A 17,317-nucleotide genomic window follows, 5' to 3' on the forward strand; every position below is an offset into this window, starting at 1 on the left:
AGGGTCTTTGCAATGATGCATGGTCTCAGGATAGGCGGACTCCGAGGAAGAGAGGGACAAACGGGGCCTCAGATCCCCTGTAATGGGGCGAGGAGTAGAGGAACCGATTTGGATGCCTCGTTTTTATCCAGGGCTGATGGGGAGAAAGTCTCTCTTCCTGAGTCGCACTGGGAGAGGGTATGATCAGGCATCTTTAATTTAACCCACCCCCAAGAGAACATCCTCCCAGGAGGCCAAGCATGAGGGGGAACCCAAGGCTTCCCATGTTAACTCAGGTCTCTCCTTCTCTTACAGGAGCTTTACCCAAACCTTCCCTCCACTCCCACCAAAAGGGTAATGTGACTGCTGGAGAAGATGTGACTCTACAGTGTGATAAGCCAGGCAATTCAACCGAATCTGTAACGTTTGCTCTACTGAGGACAGGGCATCCGACACCCATACAGCGCCAGGCATCAGAGGAGAACAGCGGCCTGTTCCTCCTTCAGGCCGTGACAGTCAGTGCCACGGGGAACTACAGTTGTGTGTACTACCAGTCAAACTTCCCTTACTCGGCCTCATTCCTCAGCGAAGAGCTTGAGCTCACAGTGACAGGTAGAGCTTTGCCATCCTGAGGATTAGAGCAAAGTTAAATGCCAGTGCTGAGACCTCCATGTGTCTAGTGGAGGGAGGGTCTGGAGCTTGTGAAACAACTTGGGGAGGACAGAGTTGTGCCAGGATATTAGGGATTGCTCTGTTGGGCTGGGAACATGGCTTTCTAGAGCTGTATTTCACAGCTCACAAATTCCACCCCTGGAGAGGGACTGGCCCTCTTTTCAAACTTCAGTTTTAAAAAAAAAATCCTTGGGAAGGACTGATTGCCCCCATTCAATGCAACCTCTCCATCATTTACTGGCAACCCTGCCTCAGGACCATGCAAGCAAAACCCAGCTGCATCCAAGGTGACTTGAATTTAAAGGGGGAATGAGCAGCTCCTAAGGGGAGGGAGCTGTTCTCTGGTGAAGGGGAGATATGTTCAGCAGAAAAATGTGTTTGCTACGGAATTACAGACAAAAAAATCAGAAAAAAGCAACCGAGATACCAAGGCTGATGAGGAAACCACAGGCATCTGGTAAAGGAGAAGTTTTCTCTCTACCCCATGCTGGGCTCATGGAGCCCAGGGGTGAGGCAGGAAGTTTCTGTGCCCAGGAACTTCCCCACATCTGTGACTCTTTTTCTAGATCCATGTGAGGGATGTCCAACGTCCTCTCCGGAGACAGGTAAGACACCTGGGAAGGAGGAGGAGAACATTCAAACAGCCATGGCCATTTCACAGCTCATGAGCACCCACCCCTTGAGTGGATTAATTGGGGAGATATGAGGGTGTCATCAGCTTGGCCATGGAAGCAAGGCATGGCAGTAATCCTGAGAAGAGGAAAGCAAAGGGTAGTAACAGAACTGAGCCATATTTTTTCTGAATAAATGATATATTTCTGAAATAAAGATAAAATTTTTATTGTTATCTTTATTTCCTCCCAACTCTGGTCCCATTTTTTGCCACACCCTGGCAGAAACTCCCATCCTGAAGTCTGTGTTTATCATTTCTGTGCATGTTTTAATACTGTCACTGCAATAAGTATGCTGTTGTGTGATATATACACTTTTAAATTTATGCATAAGGACATAGTGCTGTGATTTTCCCCTGAAACTTAAGTACTTTTTTTTTTCTTCTAGATGAAACCGAAGAAACAAAGCCTATCCCAACAGGAGTAAGTCTAGGTAAGGAAATGAACTTCCCAAGACAGAGAAAATGTCTGGGAGGCTTCCTTGCACAGCAGCAGGATCTCCACCAGTGTGCGCAGGTTTCCAAAGATGTGTGGCCGTGTTCTGGTGATCTGAAGACTGTGGTTAAAAGTGAGGTCTTTAGAGGTGGGTAGGGTTAGAGTCACTGCTCCAACTACTCACCAGGCGATGACTGGACACCTCACTTCCACTCCTGCAATCTCAGCTTGCTTGTCTGTAGAATGGGCGTATTCTATCGTCCTTCCCAGAGGCTTGTAAGTACGAGAAAAGGTAGCCGGGTGTCCAGCGCATGACAGGATGGCAATTAAGCATCAGAACATGTCTGAGGAAGCCAACTGGTCCTCTTTCCCACTCCCCTCCCACCAGCGCCCATTCACATCACCCTCATCGTCATCTGCGCCCTTGCTGCCCTCTTTGTGACCATCTTCAGCTGCAAATGCATCCTGTATGGTGAGTTCATGGAAACCAGGGTCAACCATTTGAGGCAATGGGAGAAGCAGAACGTGGGACTGATTTCATGGGTTAAGTCTCTTTTTTTCTTTTTATCCCCCAGGGGCATTTTCTGACAAGAAGGCCGGAAGGTAGGGCTGCTCAGAGAATCCCATCACGAAATGCTTCTCTTCCTCCATCGTTTGCTTGACCACGTATGGGCTTCTTTCTTACCTCAGCATGTCATACACTGCAGACCAGCTCCAACAACCACCTTAGTTTTCTCTCCCTATTCCATATTTTACAATCACTCACCACTTCTCACTCCATGTTCTGTCTTGGGATTCTCTCTTCATGGACCATACTGCACCAGGCACCACCTCCTCTCCAGCTCAAGACCTTCGCGAGCCTCCAAATTACACGGAAACCCTAGCGTTGGGCTGATGTGCAGGAATAGGTAGAGAATCACTTTACATGAACTTCTGTGGTGACCTTGACTTATATTCCATTCCTACCTTTACACAGTGGTCTTGATTTATCCCTCCAGTTTCTCTTTTTATGTTGTAAAGCAATTTTATTGAGATATATTCACATATCATACTATCCATTTAAAGTGTAAGATCAGTGGTTTTTAGTACAACCACAGACCTGTGCATTCATCCCCACAGTCAATTTAGAACATTTTCTTTACCTCGAAAAGAAAAGCCACATACCCCTTAGCAGTCCTAGATAACCACAAATCTGATTCTGTTTCTATAAAATTATTTATATTTACATTTTATATAAATGGAATCATACATTATGTAGTACTTTGTACCTGGTTTCTTTCACTCAGCTTATCATTTTTTTAAAACTATTGTTATTTTTTTCAGATTGGAGAAGTTGCAGGTTTATAAAAAGTCATGTAAAAAATATAACTTTCCCACATACACCCTTATTGTTGACAGTCTGCATTCCTCCAATTTATTTTGTCTCCAATGTTTTACTCTGTTTTCTCTCACAGCTCCAAGGAACTTGGAGAAGCGGTGGCAGGTAAGAAACCTGGGGAGTAAGTGGTGCGGGTACATGCATGTGTGTTCTGCATGGGTGTATTTTAAGGGGCACAGCATGTGTGCATGTGTATGTACATAGATGCAATGTGTGGCATGTGTTTGCATGGCTGTGTGTTTATGCAAACATGTTGGGTGCACACATGTGTAGGTATGTACATGTGTGTACTGAATATTTATGGGGAGATGGTGAGTCTGCCCTGAGTATGTGTGTGTACACATGTGAGTATGTCATGTGTGTTTGTGTGTGCATGTGGCTGTGCATTTGTGTAATTATCATGTGCATGCACGTGTGTGTAGGTATACATGAGCAGGTGCATATGTTTGTGGGGGTGGCTAGTGAGCCATGTGATTGTGAGTTATGTGTGTAAGTGGGGTGTGTGTGCATGTGCATGTGACTACTTGTATGTGTAACTTGCACATGCATGTAGGCACGTGTGCACGTGGTTGTGTGTGCACTTTTCTCTGTGTTAGTGTGCATATGTGTATTCTATATGTGTGCATGCATGTTTGCAGTGTGTTTGTAGGTGTGTGCATGTGAGTTTGCAGATGGTGAGTATACATGCGAGTGTGAGCACACCTGTGTGTGTGTGTGTGTGTGTGTGTGTGTGTGTGTAGCCTGAACCCTGGAGCCTAAGTTGAAGCAATGACAGAACCTTTCCCCACAGATGTACCTTCAGCAATGGAGAGCGGTCTCGTCGCCTAGGTGGGTTTCCTTTTCAGCCCCTCGCTCAGTGCTCGCTTTCCATCACACCCACTCCAGTTCTGGCCATGATTTGGGCCTCAGCTTTCACCCTCCCCAGCTTTCCTCCACGTCGCAGGAGAAATGGCCTGAGCTCCTCTCTGCCCTTCCCTGGCCGGGGGACTGTCCGCCGGCGTCTCCTCCTGTCTGAGCACATTTCCCATGCGGGAGGGGAAGGCCCCCCTCCTTCCCAGGACTAATGGGAGGTTTAAGGCGCTGACAGCCACAGAACAGATTCCTGGGGGGCAGGCGCAGTGCGGGCATTCAGTTCCCCTCTGCGGTTCCCCTCTGCGGTTCCCCTCTGCGGTTCCCCTCTGCGACCTCAGTCGGTCACCCGGTCAGGGGGCAGTTGACACCGCCCGAGGTGTGGGCGGAGCGCGCGGTGCGAGCCCCCAACCCCCCAACCCCCCAACCCCCCACCCCCGCAGAGCACCCGAAGGCGCACCCAGCAGGGCCCGCTTGGGCAGTGTCAACTCGCTACTATTTTGGTAACGGTTTCTACTAATTGCCTATCATGAGTAACAAACGACCTCAGAACTGGAGCTGCTCACTACGCGGGTGGTGAGGGGTCTGGGTGTGGCTCGCGGGCGTCCTGGGCTGGGGGATAAAGGTCTCCGCCCAGCTGCCTCTTGGAGAGCCCCACGCGGAAAGACCCATTCCACACCCACTGCAGTAGGGGGCAGAGCCCAGTGCCGCTTGGGACCCGGGACTGGGGGCTGCAGGTCCTCGCCGTGGTGGGCTGGACATGTCCCCCTAGCTTGTAGGCAGCCCATCAATAGAGAGAAACAGAGAAGTAGGAGCGCAAGGGAGGCCCCAGCCTTTCCCAGACCAATCTTGGAAGTGGCATCCAGGCCCTTACATCCTGTTGGTTAAATGCACGGGGCTAGGTGCAACCAGCGCCCAGGGGAGGGGATACCACCAGCCGGTCCTGCGCTGCCACAAGGAGGCTGGGTCCCTGGGCTCCACTTCAAAGGCTGCCCGGCACAGCCTTGGCTCTTTACAGACATGCTTCCCTGGACCTGACCCTTTGCTCCTCGCTTACCTTCAGACTGAAGACTCCAGGCCTCAGGAGCTGCAGAACTGGATGGAGTGAGTTACGTTGACCTGGAGTGGCCCTCCAGACCTCACCAAGGTCCTCCTGCAGCCTCTGTGCAGTGGGCAGAAGATGTAGCCTGGAGTAGAACCGGGTCCCAGGAAGGATGAACTCCCCTGCAAAAAAATGCGATGTGGGAACCCCTTTCCCAGATCCCCAGTGAAGACTTGTTTCCTTCTTTAAAATTTTATACACTTAAAAATATCATTTACATGGGTTAAAATGCACAGATCTTAAGTGTACAGTTCAGTGATTTAAAAAATGCATGTATCCATTGATGTAACCACCACTGAGGTCAAAATCTAGAATTTTCCAGCACTCCAGAAGAGTCCCTTGGGATCCCCTTCAGGCTAACTTCTCCTGAGATAAATCCTTTTTCTAAAGTTTATCACCATAGATAAGTTTTGCCAATTCTTGAACTTCATATAAATAGCATTTGAGTGTATTTTCTTTTATGTCTGGCTTCTTTCAGTCAGCATGTTGCTTATGAGATTTAATCCCAATGTTGCATGCACTGTTTTTTGTTCCTTTTTATTGCCAAGTGTTACTCCATTCTTTGATTACACCACAATTTGTGTATCCATTCTGCCAGGGATGGATATTTGGGATGTTTGCATTCTGGGGCTTTTATGAATAAAGCTGGCATGTACAATCTTATTGATGTCTTTTAATGCACATATAGAATCCTTTCTATTGAATTTATAACTAGGAGTAAAATCACTATGTTACAGGCAGGTACAAGCTTAATTTCACCTTCAAAACAGTTTTCCAAATTGGTTGTATCATTTCCCGTTTCCTTCTTGAATTGTGCTTAGTGCCCTTCTTTTTTTCTCTCTCTCAGTGCCCTTTGTTCTAGTTTGCTAGCTGCCGGAATGCAACACACCAGAAATGGATTGGCTTTTAATAAAAGGGGATTTATTTTGTTAGTTCTTCAGAAGAAAGGCAGCTAACTTTACACTGAGGTTCTTTCTTACATGGGAAGGCACAAGATGGTCTCTGATGGCCTTCTCTCCAGGCCTCTGGGTTCCAACAACTTTCCCAGGGGTGACTTCTTTCTGCATCTCCAAAGGCCTGGGCTGAGCTGCAAGTGCTGAGATAAGGAATGCCAAGCTGCTTGGGCTGTGCTATGTTGAGGTCTCTCATTTAAGCACCAGCCAATTAAGTCAAACGTCCTTCATTACAGCAGGCACGCCTCCTAGCTGACTGCAGATGTAAATCAGCAACAGATGAGGTTCACGTACCATTGGCTCAAGTCCATAGTAACAGAACTAGGTGCCTTCACCTGGCCAAGTTGACAACTGAATCTAACTACCATACCCTTCGTGATTGCCAATCTCCTGTTTTCATTTCCTCTTCTTCATGGAACCATGGAACCAACCTATGACTTCATACAACTTGGATGTCGGGTTTGAGAGGGGCTGTGTTAGCACTCACTGTGGCAGACAGATCCTACAATTATTCCAACGACCACCTCCTGGTTTCCACTGCCTTTTACTTGAGTATGGGTGCAGCCTGACATCCTTCTAGTCAGTTCAACAGGAAGCGGTGATGGGATGCCATCTTAATGACTACGTTGTATGACATTGTAAGTTTCATCCAGCTTGTAGACCGCTCATGCCTTCTCAGCTTGTCCAGTGTGATGACAAGGCCAGTTGGCCTGTGGGAGATTCCACAAGACAAAGGACCTAAGGCCTTCAAAGAACCAAGTTCTGCCAATGGGCACGTGAGGTTAGAATTCACCCCTTCTGGAGCAGAGCTTTCTGACCAGCCCCAGCCCTGGCTGTACACTGCCCAAAACTTCCACTAGGGGTCCTAGAGCAGAAGTCTGCTAAGCCATACCCCACTTTTTGCCTCACAGAAACTGTGTAATATTAAAGATGAGTTGTTAAACCCACTCCATTTATGGTAATATTATTATACAGCAATGGATAAGTAATACACTCACACGACTCTTCTGTCCCACTATTCAAAGAATGAGAGTTGAGACAGAGGAAGCACCTTTACTCTGCAGGGGTGAGATGGGGGAACCTTGCAGTGGGTCCTAGAAAGGGAATGGACTTTTGATACAGACACACATGGGCTCCGATTTCTCTACATGCCCTTTGTCTGTTCTGTATCCCTGGGTAAAGGCCTCTGCCTTGCTGATCTCAACTAAAATCTCCAGTTAGCATGGTCCAAAGAAATGTTATTAAATACAATTTGGCAAGAAACACTGTGGCTCACCTTTATCGGGAAGTTTGTAATTTGGTTAATATTTAGTTAAGATTTGCATTTTTCAGTTGCAAAGATGTAAATATTTTCCTACCTATTCACAAAATTAGTGAGGTTGGCTCAGTAACTGATATAGAGCCCAGAAAAGCAGAAGCTTACAGATTTGTGATTACTGATCATTTTATTTTGAAGCCCCATTGGCCAAGAACTACAAGTCACATTCGAAATATTCAGGAGACTAAAGCCATTTTAATTGCGGAGATCATGGTCATAAAAAGTCATTGCAGGCAGTGAACTCCTACAACTCAACAACAAAAAGACTGACAACCCAATTTAACAAGGGACACAGAACTCCAACAGACATTTCCTCCAAGAAAATATACAGAAACCAGTATGTCCATGAAAAGATGCTCATCGTCATTAGTCATTAGGGAAACGTAAATCAAAACCACAACAAGATATCACTTCATCTTTACTAGGATGGCTATTACCTAAAAAGCAGAAAATAACAGGTGTTTTGTAAGTACAGGGAGAAATCAGAACACTTACACATTGTTGGGGCATCAGAAAACAGTGCAGCCACTGTGGAAATCGGTTTGGCAGTTCCTCAGAAAATTGAATATAGAATTTCCATATGACCAAGCAATCCCATTTCCTGGAATATACCCAAATAATTGAAAGCAGGGACTCAAACAGATATTTGTACACCAGTGTTTATGGCAGCATTATTCGCAATTGCCAAAAGGTAGATGTATTAGTTAAGATTCTCTACAGAAACAGAATCAATGTGAAATATTCATAAATATAAAATTTATAAAATTGTCTCACGTAACTGTGGGAATGTAGAGTAGAGAATCCGCAGGGCCGGCTGTGAAGCTGATGATTCCAGTGGAGGGTCTAGAAGAACTCCACAGGAGAGGCTCACCAGCCAAGCAGAAAGAGAACCTGTCTCTTCTGAATCCTCCTTAAAAGGCTTCCAGTGATTAAATTAAGCATCACTCATTAAAGACGACACACCCCTTGGCTAATTACAAACTGAATCAGCTGTGGATGCAGCAGACGTGATCATGATTTAATTCTATGAAATGTCCTCATGCAACAGACAGGCCAGCACTTGCCCAACCAGACAAACAGGCACCACCACTTGGCCAAGTTGACACATGAACCTGACCATGACAGTCCACCCTTGTCACCACCTTGGCAGCTATACTCATCACCTTAAACCATACCTGATTTCTAAATAGGAAAAAATAAAAGGTACATTTTTTTTCTCACCCAACAATACTCAGCTGCCCTGCATATAACTGGAAACATATGAAATCTCTTCAGAATAGGGTGCAAGTCCTTGGGTAATATTCATTCTTAAACATGATATCTTACAACTCAATAGTATAACATGAACAAAACAGCATTACAGTCGTCGTTTCTATAAATGATCATGTGGTCGTAGGTCATATTTATCACTACCTTCTTCCACTACTCATTCCATGTTCCCTTTACCCTCAGCAAGCACTTCAGTTAGTCGTGGTTCTTTGCCTGGTGGGGTGACCCAAACTTTCATTCTTGAAGTTTTAGATCCACTGGTAGTCCTGCCTGGATTGTGTTGTTGCAGTTTTCCACTGATTTTAATCACAGGGCATGGTAGTACTAAAAGGTACCCTAGGGGATCTCCTATATTCCAAGAAAACTCTTCTTGACCCCCATTATGTAGTTACAGTTCTATTTCCCCCTGATAGTCAGGGTCAATCACACCAGCCAGTAATGTAATCCCCTTCTTGGCTTGTTGATCCAATGGCATAAGTTGCCCAAAGTGACTGGGTGGCAGTCTTAACTTCCAGTTCAGTGGAATCATTGTTGTTTCTCCTGGAGGAAGCACTCCCCCTTTTGGAACTAAAACCTGTAGACCAGAAGAGCACAGGGTCGCAGGGACAGGAAGCAAAAATTTTCCTAGCAGATCACTAGGGGTAATAGTGAGTGGTAACACTCTCATTTCCACCCTCGGCTCCTGGACCCATGGATGCTGGCTATGGGAGAGACAGCACCATACAGCGGACGCTGATTCAGAGCATATACAGCTTCCTGGACAACGTTACCCCAGCCCTTCAAGGTATTGCCACCAAGTTGGCACCATAATTGAGTTTTCAAAAGACCATTCCACCCTTCTATCAATCCAGTTGCTTCTGGATGATGGGGAACATGGTAAGACCAGATAATACAATGAGCATGTGCCCATTCCCGCACTTCATTTGCTGTGAAGTGTGCTCCCAGATCAGAAGCAATGCTATGTGGAATACCATGATGATGGATAAGGCATTCTGTAAGCCCACAGATGGTGGCTTTGGCACAAGCATTGCATACAGGGAAAGCAAACCCATATCCAGAGTATGTGTCTATTCCAGTTAGAACAAATCGCTGCCCCTTCCATGAAGGGAGTGGTCCAATGTAATCAACCTGCCACCATGTAGCTGGCTGATCACCTGGGGGAATGGTGCCATATCAGTGGCTGAGTGTAGGTCTCTGCTGCTGGCAGATTGGGCACTCAGCAGTGGCTGTAGCCAAGTCAGCCTTGGTGAGTGGAAGTCCATGTTGCTGAGCCCATGCATATCCTCCATCCCTACCACCATGACCACTTTGTTCATGAGCCCATTGGGCAATGACAGGAGTTGCTGGGGAAAGAGGCTGACTGGTATCCACAGAACAGGTCATCTTATCCACTTGATTATTAAAACCTTCCTCTGCTGAAGTCACCCTCTGGTGTGCATTCACATGCAACACAAATATCTTCATGTTTTTAGCCCACTCAGAATGGTCTATCCACGTACTTCTTCCCCAGACCTCTTTGTCACCAATTTTCCAATTATGGTCTTTCCAAGTTCCTGATCACCCAGCCAAACCATTAGCAACAGCCCATGGGTCAGCATACAAATGCACCTCTGACCAGTTTTCCTTCCAAGCAAAATGAACAATCAGGAAACGAAGGGGTTGGGCCAAGATGGCGGCTTAGCAAGGTGTGGGATTTAGTCTGTCCTCAGAGAAGTTAATAAACAGCCAGGAACAGTACAGAACAACTGCTGGGGCCATGTTGGTGAGTGGACACACAGCGTACCCTAGTCTGGACCAACTGGACCAGCTGCGAGCCCCCCCAGAACAATGAGTTCCCCAAGTCACGGCAGCCAGTGCCCCTCCCCAACAGGCTGCTTTCCAGAGGGGACAGGAAAGAGAGTTTACCAGCAGCAGAGGCTGAGCACAACCAAATGCCAATTGTGGAAATAATGAACAAATTCTGACTACTAAAAATAGGCCCCCAGCTCAGCTGAACCTCGAGTAAAAGCGGAGGTTTCTAGTTTTGCCCCCCTCACAGAGGCGGCAGGGCTGATGGAAAAAAAAAAAAAAACAGACATTTTTTTGGATCTGAAAAGGTCTGGGCCCTGAAGGAAAAGAGGGGGCAGATAGGACCTGGAGATACACAGAGCAATATACCAACGTAAGCTCTTGACTGGCAAACCTGAGGAACAGGGGTCCTGCTCTGAAAAGGATTTTTCTCTTTCATTTTGGTGTCTGTGCTTCTATGGCTTGACTCCTCTCTGGATACAGCTGCAAGTCTTCTCGGGCTCCACTGCCCCAGACATAGGCAGAATTGAGCTTGCTTGAGTGTTTGTCTGGAGCCTGTGCCTTCCCCAGGAGAGGGGTGGGGCCCAGCTCAGGTGAAATCCCTCCCTCAAGGAATTCAGACCCCAGGGCTTGGTAATTTGAAGCCATTAAAACCAGCCTACAACCTCTCCTCTGTCTCCGCCATGCTCCCAGCAGGGAGAGTCTGCCAAAGTTAAAGGTACTGCATCACCTCATGCTGGTGGGACCTGCAGGCAGACAAGTGCCACACACTGGGCAAGTTAAGAAAAACAGAGTCCAGAGACTTCACAGGAAAGTCTTTCAACCTGCTGGGTCTCACCCTCAGGGAAAACTGATGCAGGTGACTCTTTCCTCCTGATAGAAGGCCAGTTTGGTCTGGGAAAATTCGGCTGGGGTCTATAATACCTAAGTAGACCCTCCTAAGGGTGCGGGGTGGGGAGGGGAAGGCACCATACAGGCAGGGCAAGAAACAAGAAAACAAGAACTGAAAAATTCTGATCTGTTAAACAAAACCTCAGCTAGAGGTCCAGATAGATGAACTGAATGTCAAAGAACAGAGAGACAACAAAGCCATCCAGCAAGAAAATCCTTGGTAAAAAAAAAGTGAAAAGAAATCTCCAGAATAAACTAATTAAGATAATTAAATGCCTATACACCAGCAAAAAGTAATGAATCACACTAGGAAAATTGAAGATATGGCCCAGTCAAAGGAACAAACCGACAGTTCAAATGAGATACAGGAGTTGAAAAAATTAATTCAGAATGTTCAAACAGACATGGAAAACCCCATCAAAAATCAAATCAGTGAATTCAGGGAGGATTTAGAGAAGGCATGGAATGAACAAAAAGAAGAAATTGAAAGTCTGAAAAAACAAATCACAGAACTTATGGGAATGAAAGGCACAGTGGAAGAAATGAAAAAATCTACAATGTCAGATTTCAAGAGGCAGAAGATAGGATTAGTGAACTGGAGGACGGGACATCTGAAATCCAACAAGCAAAAGAAAGTATGGGGAAAAGAATGAAAAAATATGAGCAGGAACTCAGGGAACTGAATGACAACATGAATGCATGAATGTACATGTTGTGGGTGTCCCAGAAGGAGAAGAGAATGGAAAAGAGAAAAATGAATGGAGGAAATTATCACTGAAAATTTCCCAACTCTCATGAAAGACTAAAAATTACAGATCCAAGAAGTGCAGCATACCTCAAACAAAATAGATCCAAATAGACTCCAAGACACTTACCAGTCAGAATATCAGATGTCAAAGAGAAAGAGAGAATCTTGAAAGCAAAAGAAAACAATCCATCACATACAAGGGAAGCCCAATAAGGCTATACATAGATTTCTCAGCAGAAACTTTGGAGATGAGAATACAGTGAGATGATAAATTAAAATTACTAAAAGAGAAAAACTGCCAAACAAGAATTCTATATCCAGCAAAATTGTCCTTCAGAAATGGGGAGAAATTAAAACATTTTCCTACAAAAAATCACTGAGAGAATTTGTGGCCTCTGCAAGAAATACTAAAAGGAGCACTAGAGACAGATATGAAAAGACAGGAGAGAGAGGTGTAGAAAAGAGTGTAGAAATGATGACTATCAGTAAAGGCAAAAAGAAGGAAAATTAGATGTGACATAGGAAAATTAGATGTGACATAAAATCCAAACAGCAAAATGGTAGAAGAAAGTATTGCCTGTACAGTAATAACACTAAATGTTAATGGATTAAACTCCCCACTCAAAAGACATAGACTGACAGAATGGATTAAAAAACAGGACCCATCTATATGCTGTCTGCAGGAAACGCATCTTAGACCCAAGGATAAACAGAGGTTGAAAGTGAAAGGTTGGGAAAAGATATTTCATGCAAATAACAATCAGAAAAGAGCAGGAGTAGCTATAGTAATATCCAACAAATTAGACTTCAAATGTAAAACAGTCAAAAAAGACAAAGAAGGTCACTATGTATTAATAAAAGGAATAACTCAACAAGAAGACATAACAATCATAAATATTTATACACCTAACCAGAATGTTCCAAAATACATAAAGCAAATAGTGAAAACACTGCAAAGAGAAATAGACACATTGGCCATAATAGTTGGAGACAATTCTACACTCTCATCAATGGACAGAACTTCTATACAGAGGATCAATAAAGAAACAGAGAATTTGAATAATACAATAAATGAGCTAGACTTAACAGACAGTTATAGAACATTACACCCCATAACAGCAGGATATACCTTTTTCTCAAGTGCTCATGGATCATTGTCAAGGATAGACCATATGCTGGGTCACAAAGCAAGTCTCCATAAATTTAAAAAGATTGAATCATACAAAACACTTCCTCAGATCATAAAGGAATGAATTTGGAAATGAATAATAGGCAGAGTGCCAGAAAATTCACAAATATATGGAGGCTCAACAACACACTCTTAAACAAACAGTGAGTCAAGGAAGAAATTACAAGAGAAATCAGTAAATATATCAAGGCAAATGAAAATGAAAGCATGACATATCAAAATTTATGGGATGCAGCAAAGGCAGTGCTTAGAGGGAAATTTATTGCTCTAAATGCCTGTATCAAAAAAAAGAAAGAGCAAAAATCAAGGAATTAACTGTTCACTTGGGAGAACTAGAGAAAGAACAGCAAACTAACCCCAAAGCAAGCAAAAGTAAAGAAATAATGAAGATTAGAGCAGAAATAAATGAAATTGAGAACATGAAGACAATCAAGAAAGTCAACAAAACCAGAAGTTGGCTCTATGAGAAAATCAGTAAGATTGATGGACAAAAAGAATAACAGAGGGGATGCAAATAAATAAAATCAGAAATGGAAGAGGAGACATAACCACTGACCCCACAGAAATAAAGGCAGTAATGAGAGGATAATATGAACAACTTTATTCTAATAAATTTGACAATGTAGGTGAAATGGACAATTTCCTAGAAATGCATGAACAACCAACATTGACTCAAGAACAAATAGATGACCTCAACAAACCATCACAAGAAATTGAATAAGTCATTAAGAAGCTCCCCAAAAAGTAAAGTCCAGGACCAGAAGGCTTTACATGTGAATTCTACCAAACATTCCAGAAAGAATTACTCTTCAAAAAAAATACTCTTCAAAAAAAGAAATAGAAGAGGAGGGAAAGCTACCTAACTCATTCTACAAAGCCAACATCACCCTCATACCAAGGCCAGATAAAGATATTACAAAAAAAGAAAACTACAGACCAATCTTTCTTGTAAATATAGATGCAAAAATCCTCAACAAAATTCTTGCAAATTGAGTCCAGCAGCATATAAAAAAATTATACACCATGACCAAGTAGGATTCATCCCAGGTGTGCAAGGATGGTTCAACATAAGAAAATCAATTAATGTAATAACCATATGAACAAATCAAAGCAGAAAAACCACATGATCATCTTGATTGATGCAGAAAAGGCATTTGACAAACTTTAGCATCCTTTCCTGTTGAAAACACTCCAAGGATAGAAATAGAAGGGAACTACTAAACATGATAAAGGGAATATATGAAAAACCCACAGTTAACATCATCCTCAATGGGGAAAAACTGAAAACTTTCCCCCTGAGATCAGGAACAAGACAAGGATGTCCACTATCACCACTGTTATTCAACATTGTATTGGAAGTTCTAGCCAGAACAATTAGACAAGAAAAAAAAATACAAGGCATCAAAATTGGAAAGGAAGAAGTAAAACTGTCACTGTTTGCAGATGATATGATACTATATATCAAAAACCCCGAAAAATCCACAGCAAAACTACTAGAGCTAATAAATAAGTACAGCAAAATGGCAGGTTACAAGATCAACACTCAAAATATCTGTTGTGTTTCTATACACTAATAATGAACAATCTGAGGGGGAAATCATGAAAAAATTTCAATTTACAATTGCAACCAAAAGAATAAAATATTTAGGAATAAATTTAATTAAAGAGACAAAAGACCTATATAGAGAAAACTATACTAAATTGTTAAAAGAAATCACAGAAGACCTAAATAAATGGAAGGGCATACCGTGTTCATGGATCAGAAGGCTAAATATAGTTAAGATGTCAATTCTACCTAAATTGATTTACAGATTCAATGCAATACCAGTTAAGAACCCAAAAAATTACTTTTCAGAATAGAAAAACCAGTAACTAAATTTATCTGGAAGGGCAGGGTGCCCCGAATAGCTAAACGTATCCTTAGAAAGAAATATGAAGTCGGAGGTCTCACGCTACCTGACTTTAAGGTGTATTACAAAGCTACAATGGTCAAAACATCATGGTACTGGCATGAAGCTAGATATACTGACCAATGGAATCAAATAGAGTGTTCAGATATAGACCTTCTCATCCATGGACAATTGATCTTTGATAAGGCAGTCAAGTCAACTCTCCTGGAACAGAACAGTCTCTTCAATAAATGGTGCCTAGCGAACTTTATATCCACATGCAAAAGAATGAAAGAGGATCCATATCTCACACCCTATACAAAAATTAATTCAAAATGGATCAAACACTTAAACATTAAATCCCTACCATAAAACTGTTGGAAGAAAATGTAGGGAAATATCTTTTAAATATTAAAATAGGAGGTGGTTTCCTACACCTTACACCCAAAGCACGAGCATTGAAAAAAGAGAGAAATGGGAACTCCTCAAAATTAAACACTTTTGTGCATCAAAGAACTTCATCAAGAAAGTAAAAAGACAGCCTACACAATGGGAGACAATATTTGGAAATGATATATCAGACAAAGGTCTAGTGTTCAGAATATCTAAAGAAATTTTTCAACTCAACAACAAAAAGACAGACAATGCAATTACAAAATGGGCGAAGACTTGAACAGACACTTCTTAGAAGAGGAAATACAAATGGCCAAAAGGCACATGAAAAGATGCTCAACTTCCCTGGCTATTAGGGAAATGCAAATCAAACAGCAATGAGATATCATCTCACACCCACCGGAATGGCCATTATCAATAAAACAGAAAATGACAAGTGCTGGAGATGATGTGGAGAAAGAGGCACACTTATCCACTGTTGGTGGGAATGTCAAATGGTACAACCACTGTGGAAAGCAGTTTGGTGGGTCCTCAGGAAGCTAAGTATAGAATTGCCATATGATCTGGCAATACCATTGCTAGGTATGTACTCAAAGGATATAAGGGCAAAGACACAAACGGACATTTGCACACCAATGTTTATAGCAGCATTATTTACAATTGCCAAGAGATGGAAACAGCCCAAATGTCCATCAACAGATGAGTGGCTAAACAAGCTGTGGTATAAATATACAATGGAATATTATGCAGCTTTAAGACAAAATAAAGTTATGAAGTATGTAACAACATGGATGGACTTTAAGGACATTATGCTGAGTGAGATTAGCCAGGAACAAAAGAACAAATACTGTATGACCTCATTGATATGAACTGACATTAGCGAATGAACTTGGTGAATTTCAGTTAAGAACAGAGGTCATCAGGAAATAGAAAAAAAGGTAGATGTTGGGTAATTGGAACTGAAGGGATACAGATTGTGCAACGGGACTGATTGTAAAAATTCAGAAACAGATAGTACAATACTACCTGATTGTAGCACAATAATGTTAGAATATTGAATAAAGCTTAATGTCAGAATGATAGAGGGAGGAGGACTGGGGACACAAATGAAATCAGAAGAAAAGATAGACGATAAAGACTGAAATGGTATAATCTAGGAATGCCTAAAGTGTATAATGATAGTGACTAAATGCACAAATTTAAAAATGTTTTGCATGAGGAAGAACAAAGGAATGTCAATACTGCAGGGTGTTGAAAATAGATGGTAATTAATACTTTAAAACTGTAACTTATGTGTGAGACTAAAGCGAAATATATTGGGTGCAAAATTTATATTTTGACTAATGCATTTCCTAGCGTAACTTAAGTGGACAGATTAATTGAACACCATAAGTACTTGGAACCTTGAGTAGGGCATGAAGTTTTGTAGGTTTGTCCAGAGTGATGCCTCGATAAGTCCCAGAAGGATTTGAACAGGGAATAAAAAAGTATTTGCAAAGTCCCCTTGGGGGAATGGTGAGAAAGGGGGAAAATTCAACTTCCCCAAGTGGAGAATTCTTAATATTCTCACAAGCAGTGGGGACAAACAATGCAATAAGCTGAGCCTGTGATCTTGGGTTTAGTTCATATGAAACTTAACCCCACAAAGGATAGGTCAAACCTCCTTAAAATTAAGCCTAAGAGTCACTCCCAAGAGAATCTCTATTGTGGCTCAGATGTGGCCTCTCTCTCTCAGCCAACATGACAAGGAAACTCATTGCCCTGCCCCCTCTCTACGTGGGACATGACTCCCA

General features: G+C 42.9%; 2 long non-coding RNA genes across 3 annotated transcripts; both read left to right on the forward strand.

Moving 5' to 3' along the window:
- The first annotated feature begins 351 nt into the window (after positions 1-351).
- Positions 352-1,755, forward strand: LOC143658667 (uncharacterized). The gene is made up of 3 exons (XR_013163274.1): positions 352-591; positions 1,218-1,256; positions 1,711-1,755. It is a non-coding gene; the product is annotated as an uncharacterized LOC143658667 (long non-coding RNA).
- A 449-nt stretch (positions 1,756-2,204) lies between these two features.
- LOC143658666 (uncharacterized) lies at positions 2,205-5,319 on the forward strand. Of its 2 annotated transcripts, XR_013163273.1 has the most exons (5): positions 2,205-2,229; positions 2,333-2,360; positions 3,212-3,240; positions 3,926-3,963; positions 5,048-5,319. It is a non-coding gene; the product is annotated as an uncharacterized LOC143658666 (long non-coding RNA). The 2 variants fall into 2 exon arrangements; XR_013163272.1 differs by lacking the exons at positions 2,205-2,229; positions 2,333-2,360; positions 3,212-3,240; positions 3,926-3,963 and adding an exon at positions 4,421-4,487.
- The last annotated feature ends 11,998 nt before the right edge of the window (positions 5,320-17,317 follow it).

This window comes from Tamandua tetradactyla, chromosome 16 (assembly GCF_023851605.1).
Source record: "Tamandua tetradactyla isolate mTamTet1 chromosome 16, mTamTet1.pri, whole genome shotgun sequence".
NCBI classification, from domain to species: Eukaryota; Metazoa; Chordata; class Mammalia; order Pilosa; family Myrmecophagidae; genus Tamandua; species Tamandua tetradactyla.